We start from the raw sequence: 10,340 nt of genomic DNA on the forward strand, positions 1-10,340 counted from the left end.
TTCACGTAAATCCCACTGCACATTCCTATTCTTTGCGTGCAGTCAGCTGCTCCTGGTGTTGTTAGTTGTGACTGCTGATAACAGATGCCGTAGCAATCAATTCATGGAGTGAGTTGTATGTTTTGCGATAGTCGGTCTCTGACAAGCAAGCACAGGTGACATAGGTGCGAACACAGGAAGCTTGCAGACCCTCGCTGCCTGCAGACACCGAGCAGCCACACTAGGAGGGCGGCCTAAGCCGTAGGCGAATTGTGCTCATTCGCTTTGGCGCGACGTCGAACTATAAATAATGCTGTCACTAGCGTGAGCGTTGCGTGAGCGTCGTGGAAAGTCGGAAAAGTCGGCTGCGAGGGTGAGTGCCAAGTTTGGGGAGCGTTTCGTAGTATGCGCAGTGCAATGGAGACGCGGAAACTTGTTGTGGCCCAGTGTTTTGCAGTTGGACGACAAGATTGGTACACAGTAGTAAAGAGCGAGGCACTGAGTTGGCATAAATAATGTAGTGCACAATGGTTCTCGAGATGTGTTTGTTACCTCAGGTGCTGTATAATTGTCTACAATGAGTGAAAACGGAGCAATTTGTGACGGCTCTTTCAATTTAAGACGTTAAAAACAGACGGAATTTGCATTTGTAATACCAGAGCATCGAAACTACTTGGAACTTTTGTGTATATGAACGGGTCCGCGCCTTTGTACTCTGCTCCCTTCACCGCTACAAACCAACCAACCAACGTGTCCGTGCGCATCTGAGTCGCAAAGAATGGGGAATAGCGCAGTTTGCTCGTGCATGGGGCGTAGCTAATTTGGTAGAGCGTTCGCTTGGCATGTGAAAGGTCCAGGGTTCAAGCTGCGGCGCCTCCATTTTTTGTGGTCAGTGCATGGTAAGTGTTGGTCGCGGCGAACCTAAAGGCACGCAAGATGTTGCAAAGCCAGCGTCACAGACTGATATGATGTATACTGACGTAAGGGGAGCAAGATGTAAGTGTGGGGACCGGCTGTTATCGAGGTGTCATCGAGTGCAGATCTGTCTTAGGTATCGCGGCTTAACCTCATTGAAGTCTAGAGGGTGGACAACACGTAGGTCTTACTCAGAGCGGTGTCCGAATTCTATTTTCACGTTATACGTGCTACTTTCATTTTGGCAACTACGATTCGATACAGAATGCACGAAACCTGAAAGACACCCTAACAGATACATAGAGAGTAGTGTTTGTCTGCTGAATAATGGGAGTGCAAGGGTCTGTGTCGTCTATATGGCTGTATGTAGCACCATTAGTCTTCGGGGGGCGGGCGTAGCTTAGATGGTAGAGCGCTCGCTTAGTATGCGAGAGGTGCTGGGATCAATACCCAGTGCCTCCAGAATTTTTAACACACCTACATGCGCACCTTGATATGCAAGTGGAATACTTCACAGCCAGCAGATGTGTCTAGGAAGATACAAGCTTGCGCCGAGTTCACGTAAATCCCACTGCACATTCCTATTCTTTGCGTGCAGTCAGCTGCTCCTGGTGTTGTTAGTTGTGACTGCTGATAACAGATGCCGTAGCAATCAATTCATGGAGTGAGTTGTATGTTTTGCGATAGTCTGTCTCTGACAAGCAAGCACAGGTGACATAGGTGCGAACACAGGAAGCTTGCAGACCCTCGCTGCCTGCAGACACCGAGCAGCCACACTAGGAGGGCGGCCTAAGCCGTAGGCGAATTGTGCTCATTCGCTTTGGCGCGACGTCGAACTATAATTAATGCTGTCACTAGCGTGAGCGTCGTGGAAAGTCGGAAAAGTCGGCTGCGAGGGTGAGTGCCAAGTTTGGGGAGCGTCTCGTAGTATGCGCAGTGCAATGGAGACGCGGGAACTTGTTGTGGCCCAGTGTTTTGCAGTTGGACGACAAGATTGGTACACAGTAGTAAAGAGCGAGGCACTGAGTTGGCATAAATAATGTAGTGCACAATGGGGCTCGAGATGTGTTTGTTACCTCAGGTGCTGTATAATTGTCGACAAGGAGTGAAAACGGAGCAATTTGTGACGGCTCTTTCAATTTAAGACGTTAAAAACAGACGGAATTTGCATTTGTAATACCAGAGCATTGAAACTACTTGGAACTTTTGTGTATATGAACGGGTCCGCGCCTTTGTACTCTGCTCCGTTCACCGCTACAAACCAACCAACCAACGTGTCCGTGCGCATCTGAGTCGCAAAGAATGGGGAATAGCGCAGTTTGCTCGTGCATGGGATGTAGCTAAGTTGGTAGAGCGTTCGCTTGGCATGTGAAAGGTCCAGGGTTCAAGCTGCGGCGCCTCCATTTTTTGTGGTCAGTGCATGGTAAGTGTTGGTCGCGGCGAACGTAAAGTCACGCAAGATGTTGCAAAGCCAGCGTCACAGACTGATATGATGTATACTGACGTAAGGAGAGCAAGATGTAAGTGTGGGGACCGGCTGTTATCGAGGTGTCATCGAGTGCAGATCTGTCTTAGGTATCGCGGCTTAACCTCATTGAAGTCTAGAGGGTGGACAAGACGTTGGTCTTACTCAGAGCGGTGTCCGAATTCTATTTTCGACGTTATACGTGCCACTTTCATTTTGGCAACTACGATTCGATACAGAATGCACGAAACCTGAAAGACACCCTAACGGATACATAGAGAGTAGTGTTTGTCTGCTGAATAATGGGAGTGCAAGGGTCTGTGTCGTCTATATGGCTGTATGTAGCACCATTAGTCTTCGGGGGGGGCGGGCGTAGCTCAGATAGTAGAGCGCTCGCTTCGTATGGGAGAGGTGCTGGGATCAATACCCAGTGCCTCCAGAATTTTTAACACACCTACATGCGCACCTTGATATGCAAGTGGAATAATTCACAACCGGCAGATGTGTCTAGGAAGATAGAAGCGAATCATTAGCATCCACAATTGACAAGCGTGCTGTTATTAGTGCGCAGGAAGCACCCTCCCCCACGCCTACACTTAATTTAGAAACAGTACAAGTGTTCCCGTAAGATTCTCAAGCCTATGTCGGAAAGATCTGCCTTGCGCCGAGTTCACATAAATCCCACTGCACATTCCTATTCTTTGCGTGCAGTCAGCTGCTACTGGTGTTGCTAGTTGTGACTGCTGATAACAGATGCCGTAGCAATCAATTCATGGAGTGAGTTGTATGTTTTGCGATAGTCTGTCTCTGACAAGCAAGCACAGGTGACATAGGTGCGAACACAGGAAGCTTGCAGAACCTCGCTGCCTGCAGTCACCGAGCAGCCACACTAGGAGTGCGGCCTAAGCCGTAGGCGAAATGTACTCATTCGCTTTGGCGCGACGTCGAACTATAAATAATGCTGTCACTAGCGTGAGCGTCGTGGAAAGTCGGAAAAGTCGGCTGCGAGGGTGAGTGCCAAGTTTGGGGAGCGTTTCGTAGTATGCGCAGTGCAATGGAGACGCGGAAACTTGTTGTGGCCCAGTGTTTTGCAGTTGGACGACAAGATTGGTACACAGTAGTAAAGAGCGAGGCACTGAGTTGGCATAAATAATGTAGTGCACAATGTGGCTCGAGATGTGTTTGTTACCTCAGGTGCTGTATAATTGTCTACAATGAGTGAAAACGGAGCAATTTGTGACGGCTCTTTCAATTTAAGACGTTAAAAACAGACGGAATTTGCATTTGTAATACCAGAGCATCGAAACTACTTGGAACTTTTGTGTATATGAACGGGTCCGCGCCTTTGTACTCTGCTCCCTTCACCGCTACAAACCAACCAACCAACGTGTCCGTGCGCATCTGAGTCGCAAAGAATGGGGAATAGCGCAGTTTGCTCGTGCATGGGGCGTAGCTCAGTTGGTAGAGCGTTCGCTTGGCATGTGAAAGGTCCAGGGTTCAAGCCGCGGCGCCTCCATTTTTTGTGGTCAGTGCATGGTAAGTGTTGGTCGCGGCGAACCTAAACGCACGCAAGATGTTGCAAAGCCAGCGTCACAGACTGATATGATGTATACTGACGTAAGGAGAGCAAGATGTAAGTGTGGGGACCGGCTGTTATCGAGGTGTCATCGAGTGCAGATCTGTCTTAGGTATCGCGGCTTAACCTCATTGAAGTCTAGAGGGTGGACAACACGTTGGTCTTACTCAGAGCAATGTCCGAATTCTATTTTCACGTTATACGTGCCACTTTCATTTTGGCAACTACGATTCGATACAGAATGCACGAAACCTGAAAGACACCCTAACAGATACATAGAGAGTAGTGTTTGTCTGCTGAATAATGGGAGTGCAAGGGTCTGTGTCGTCTATATGGCTGTATGTAGCACCATTAGTCTTCGGGGGGGCGGGCGTAGCTCAGATGGTAGAGCGCTCGCTTAGTATGCGAGAGGTGCTGGGATCAATACCCAGTGCCTCCAGAATTTTTAACACACCTACATGCGCACCTTGATATGCAAGTGGAATACTTCACAGCCAGCAGATGTGTCTAGGAAGATACAAGCTTGCGCCGAGTTCACGTAAATCCCACTGCACATTCCTATTCTTTGCGTGCAGTCAGCTGCTCCTGGTGTTGTTAGTTGTGACTGCTGATAACAGATGCCGTAGCAATCAATTCATGGAGTGAGTTGTATGTTTTGCGATAGTCGGTCTCTGACAAGCAAGCACAGGTGACATAGGTGCGAACACAGGAAGCTTGCAGACCCTCGCTGCCTGCAGACACCGAGCAGCCACACTAGGAGGGCGGCCTAAGCCGTAGGCGAAATGTACTCATTCGCTTTGGGGCGACGTCGAACTATAAATAATGCTGTCACTAGCGTGAGCGTCGTGGAAAGTCGGAAAAGTCGGCTGCGAGGGTGAGTGCCAAGTTTGGGGAGCGTTTCGTAGTATGCGCAGTGCAATGGAGACGCGGAAACTTGTTGTGGCCCAGTGTTTTGCAGTTGGACGACAAGATTGGTACACAGTAGTAAAGAGCGAGGCACTGAGTTGGCATAAATAATGCAGTGCACAATGGTTCTCGAGATGTGTTTGTTACCTCAGGTGCTGTATAATTGTCTACAATGAGTGAAAACGGAGCAATTTGTGACGGCTCTTTCAATTTAAGACGTTAAAAACAGACGGAATTTGCATTTGTAATACCAGAGCATCGAAACTACTTGGAACTTTTGTATATATGAACGGGTCCGCGCCTTTGTACTCTGCTCCCTTCACCGCTACAAACCAACCAACCATCGTGTCCGTGCGCATCTGAGTCGCAAACAATGGAGAATAGCGCAGTTTGCTCGTGCATGGGGCGTAGCTCAGTTGGTAGAGCGTTCGCTTGGCATGTGAAAGGTCCAGGGTTCAAGCCGCGGCGCCTCCATTTTTTGTGGTCAGTGCATGGTAAGTGTTGGTCGCGGCGAACCTAAAGGCACGCAAGATGTTGCAAAGCCAGCGTCACAGACTGATATGATGTATACTGACGTAAGGAGAGCAAGATGTAAGTGTGGGGACCGGCTGTTATCGAGGTGTCATCGAGTGCAGATCTGTCTTAGGTATCGCGGCTTAACCTCATTGAAGTCTAGAGGGTGGACAACACGTTGGTCTTACTCAGAGCGGTGTCCGAATTCTATTTTCGACGTTATACGTGCCACTTTCATTTTGGCAACTACGATTCGATACAGAATGCACGAAACCTGAAAGACACCCTAACGGATACATAGAGAGTAGTGTTTGTCTGCTGAATAATGGGAGTGCAAGGGTCTGTGTCGTCTATATGGCTGTATGTAGCACCATTAGTCTTCGGGGGGGCGGGCGTAGCTCAGATAGTAGAGCGCTCGCTTAGTATGCGAGAGGTGCTGGGATCAATACCCAGTGCCTCCAGAATTTTTAACACACCTACATGCGCACCTTGATATGCAAGTGGAATAATTCACAACCAGCAGATGTGTCTAGGAAGATACAAGCGAATGATTAGCATCCACAATTGACAAGCGTGCTGTTATTAGTGCGCAGGAAGCACCCTCCTCCCACGCCTACACTTAATTTAGAAACAGTACAAGTGTTCCCGTAAGATTCTCAAGCCTATGTCGGAAAGATCTGCCTTGCGCCGAGTTCACGTAAATCCCACTGCACATTCCTATTCTTTGCGTGCAGTCAGCTGCTACTGGTGTTGCTAGTTGTGACTGCTGATAACAGATGCCGTAGCAATCAATTCATGGAGTGAGTTGTATGTTTTGCGATAGTCTGTCTCTGACAAGCAAGCACAGGTGACATAGGTGCGAACACAGGAAGCTTGCAGACCCTCGCTGCCTGCAGACACCGAGCAGCCACACTAGGAGTGCGGCCTAAGCCGTAGGCGAAATGTACTCATTCGCTTTGGCGCGACGTCGAACTATAAATAATGCTGTCACTAGCGTGAGCGTCGTGGAAAGTCGGAAAAGTCGGCTGCGAGGGTGAGTGCCAAGTTTGGGGAGCGTTTCGTAGTATGCGCAGTGCAATGGAGACGCGGAAACTTATTGTGGCCCAGTGTTTTGCAGTTGGACGACAAGATTGGTACACAGTAGTAAAGAGCGAGGCACTGAGTTGGCATAAATAATGCAGTGCACAATGGTTCTCGAGATGTGTTTGTTACCTCAGGTGCTGTATAATTGTCTACAATGAGTGAAAACGGAGCAATTTGTGACGGCTCTTTCAATTTAAGACGTTAAAAACAGACGGAATTTGCATTTGTAATACCAGAGCATCGAAACTGCTTGGAACTTTTGTGTATATGAACGGGTCCGCGCCTTTGTACTCTGCTCCCTTCACCGCTACAAACCAACCAACCATCGTGTCCGTGCGCATCTGAGTCGCAAACAATGGGGAATAGCGCAGTTTGCTCGTGCATGGGGCGTAGCTCAGTTGGTAGAGCGTTCGCTTGGCATGTGAAAGGTCCAGGGTTCAAGCCGCGGCGCCTCCATTTTTTGTGGTCAGTGCATGGTAAGTGTTGGTCGCGGCGAACCTAAAGGCACGCAAGATGTTGCAAAGCCAGCGTCACAGACTGATATGATGTTTACTGACGTAAGGAGAGCAAGATGTAAGTGTGGGGACCGGCTGTTATCGAGGTGTCATCGAGTGCAGATCTGTCTTTGGTATCGCGGCCTAAACTCATTGAAGTCTAGAGGGTGGACAACACGTTGGTCTTACTCAGAGCGGTGTCCGAATTCTATTTTCGACGTTATACGTGCCACTTTCATTTTGGCAACTACGATTCGATACAGAATGCACGAAACCTGAAAGACACCCTAACGGATACATAGAGAGTAGTGTTTGTCTGCTGAATAATGGGAGTGCAAGGGTCTGTGTCGTCTATATGGCTGTATGTAGCACCATTAGTCTTCGGGGGGGCGGGCGTAGCTCAGATGGTAGAGCGCTCGCTTAGTATGCGAGAGGTACTGGGATCAATACCCAGTGCCTGCAGGATTTTTAACACACCTACATGCGCACCTTGATATGCAAGTGGAATACTTCACAGCCAGCAGATGTGTCTAGGAAGATACAAGCTTGCGCCGAGTTCACGTAAATCCCACTGCACATTCCTATTCTTTGCGTGCAGTCAGCTGCTCCTGGTGTTGTTAGTTGTGACTGCTGATAACAGATGCCGTAGCAATCAATTCATGGAGTGAGTTGTATGTTTTGCGATAGTCTGTCTCTGACAAGCAAGCACAGGTGACATAGGTGCGAACACAGGAAGCTTGCAGACCCTCGCTGCCTGCAGACACCGAGCAGCCACACTAGGAGGGCGGCCTAAGCCGTAGGCGAATTGTGCTCATTCGCTTTGGCGCGACGTCGAACTATAAATAATGCTGTCACTAGCGTGAGCGTCGTGGAAAGTCGGAAAAGTCGGCTGCGAGGGTGAGTGCCAAGTTTGGGGAGCGTTTCGTAGTATGCGCAGTGCAATGGAGACGCGGAAACTTGTTGTGGCCCAGTGTTTTGCAGTTGGACGACAAGATTGGTACACAGTAGTAAAGAGCGAGGCACTGAGTTGGCATAAATAATGTAGTGCACAATGGTTCTCGAGATGTGTTTGTTACCTCAGGTGCTGTATAATTGTCGACAAGGAGTGAAAACGGAGCAATTTGTGGCGGCTCTTTCAATTTAAGACGTTAAAAACAGACGGAATTTGCATTTGTAATACCAGAGCATCGAAACTACTTGGAACTTTTGTATATATGAACGGGTCCGCGCCTTTGTACTCTGCTCCCTTCACCGCTACAAACCAACCAACCATCGTGTCCGTGCGCATCTGAGTCGCAAACAATGGAGAATAGCGCAGTTTGCTCGTGCATGGGGCGTAGCTCAGTTGGTAGAGCGTTCGCTTGGCATGTGAAAGGTCCAGGGTTCAAGCCGCGGGGCCTCCATTTTTTTGTGGTCAGTGCATGGTAAGTGTTGGTCGCGGCGAACCTAAAGGCACGCAAGATGTTGCAAAGCCAGTGTCACAGACTGATATGATGTATACTGACGTAAGGAGAGCAAGATGTAAGTGTGGGGACCGGCTGTTATCGAGGTGTCATCGAGTGCAGATCTGTCTTAGGTATCGCGGCTTAACCTCATTGAAGTCTAGAGGGTGGACAACACGTTGGTCTTACTCAGAGCGGTGTCCGAATTCTATTTTCGACGTTATACGTGCCACTTTCATTTTGGCAACTACGATTCGATACAGAATGCACGAAACCTGAAAGACACCCTAACGGATACATAGAGAGTAGTGTTTGTCTGCTGAATAATGGGAGTGCAAGGGTCTGTGTCGTCTATATGGCTGTATGTAGCACCATTAGTCTTCGGGGGGGCGGGCGTAGCTCAGATAGTAGAGCGCTCGCTTAGTATGCGAGAGGTGCTGGGATCAATACCCAGTGCCTCCAGAATTTTTAACACACCTACATGCGCACCTTGATATGCAAGTGGAATAATTCACAACCAGCAGATGTGTCTAGGAAGATAGAAGCGAATGATTAGCATCCACAATTGACAAGCGTGCTGTTATTAGTGCGCAGGAAGCACCCTCCTCCCACGCCTACACTTAATTTAGAAACAGTACAAGTGTTCCCGTAAGATTCTCAAGCCTATGTCGGAAAGATCTGCCTTGCGCCGAGTTCACGTAAATCCCACTGCACATTCCTATTCTTTGCGTGCAGTCAGCTGCTACTGGTGTTGCTAGTTGTGACTGCTGATAACAGATGCCGTAGCAATCAATTCATGGAGTGAGTTGTATGTTTTGCGATAGTCTGTCTCTGACAAGCAAGCACAGGTGACATAGGTGCGAACACAGGAAGCTTGCAGACCCTCGCTGCCTGCAGACACCGAGCAGCCACACTAGGAGTGCGGCCTAAGCCGTAGGCGAAATGTACTCATTCGCTTTGGCGCGACGTCGAACTGTAAATAATGCTGTCACTAGCGTGAGCGTCGTGGAAAGTCGGAAAAGTCGGCTGCGAGGGTGAGTGCCAAGTTTGGGGAGCGTTTCGTAGTATGCGCAGTGCAATGGAGACGCGGAAACTTGTTGTGGCCCAGTGTTTTGCAGTTGGACGACAAGATTGGTACACAGTAGTAAAGAGCGAGGCACTGAGTTGGCATAAATAATGTAGTGCACAATGGTTCTCGAGATGTGTTTGTTACCTCAGGTGCTGTATAATTGTCTACAATGAGTGAAAACGGAGCAATTTGTGACGGCTCTTTCAATTTAAGACGTTAAAAACAGACGGAATTTGCATTTGTAATACCAGAGCATCGAAACTACTTGGAACTTTTGTGTATATGAACGGGTCCGCGCCTTTGTACTCTGCTCCCTTCACCGCTACAAACAAACCAACCATCGTGTCCGTGCGCATCTGAGTCGCAAACAATGGGGAATAGCGCAGTTTGCTCGTGCATGGGGCGTAGCTCAGTTGGTAGAGCGTTCGCTTGGCATGTGAAAGGTCCAGGGTTCAAGCCGCGGCGCCTCCATTTTTTGTGGTCAGTGCATGGTAAGTGTTGGTCGCGGCGAACCTAAAGGCACGCAAGATGTTGCAAAGCCAGCGTCACAGACTGATATGATGTTTACTGACGTAAGGAGAGCAAGATGTAAGTGTGGGGACCGGCTGTTATCGAGGTGTCATCGAGTGCAGATCTGTCTTTGGTATCGCGGCCTAAACTCATTGAAGTCTAGAGGGTGGACAACACGTTGGTCTTACTCAGAGCGGTGTCCGAATTCTATTTTCGACGTTATACGTGCCACTTTCATTTTGGCAACTACGATTCGATACAGAATGCACGAAACCTGAAAGACACCCTAACGGATACATAGAGAGTAGTGTTTGTCTGCTGAATAATGGGAGTGCAAGGGTCTGTGTCGTCTATATGGCTGTATGTAGCACCATTAGTCTTCGGGGGG

General features: G+C 48.8%; 1 non-coding gene across 1 annotated transcript; it reads left to right on the top strand.

Moving 5' to 3' along the window:
* Nucleotides 1-7,320: 7,320 nt before the first annotated feature.
* Trnat-agu (transfer RNA threonine (anticodon AGU)) lies at nucleotides 7,321-7,393 on the top strand. The gene has a single exon. It is a non-coding gene; the product is annotated as a tRNA-Thr (tRNA).
* Nucleotides 7,394-10,340: the final 2,947 nt, after the last annotated feature.

This window comes from Schistocerca gregaria, chromosome 9 (assembly GCF_023897955.1).
Source record: "Schistocerca gregaria isolate iqSchGreg1 chromosome 9, iqSchGreg1.2, whole genome shotgun sequence".
Taxonomy (NCBI): domain Eukaryota; kingdom Metazoa; phylum Arthropoda; class Insecta; order Orthoptera; family Acrididae; genus Schistocerca; species Schistocerca gregaria.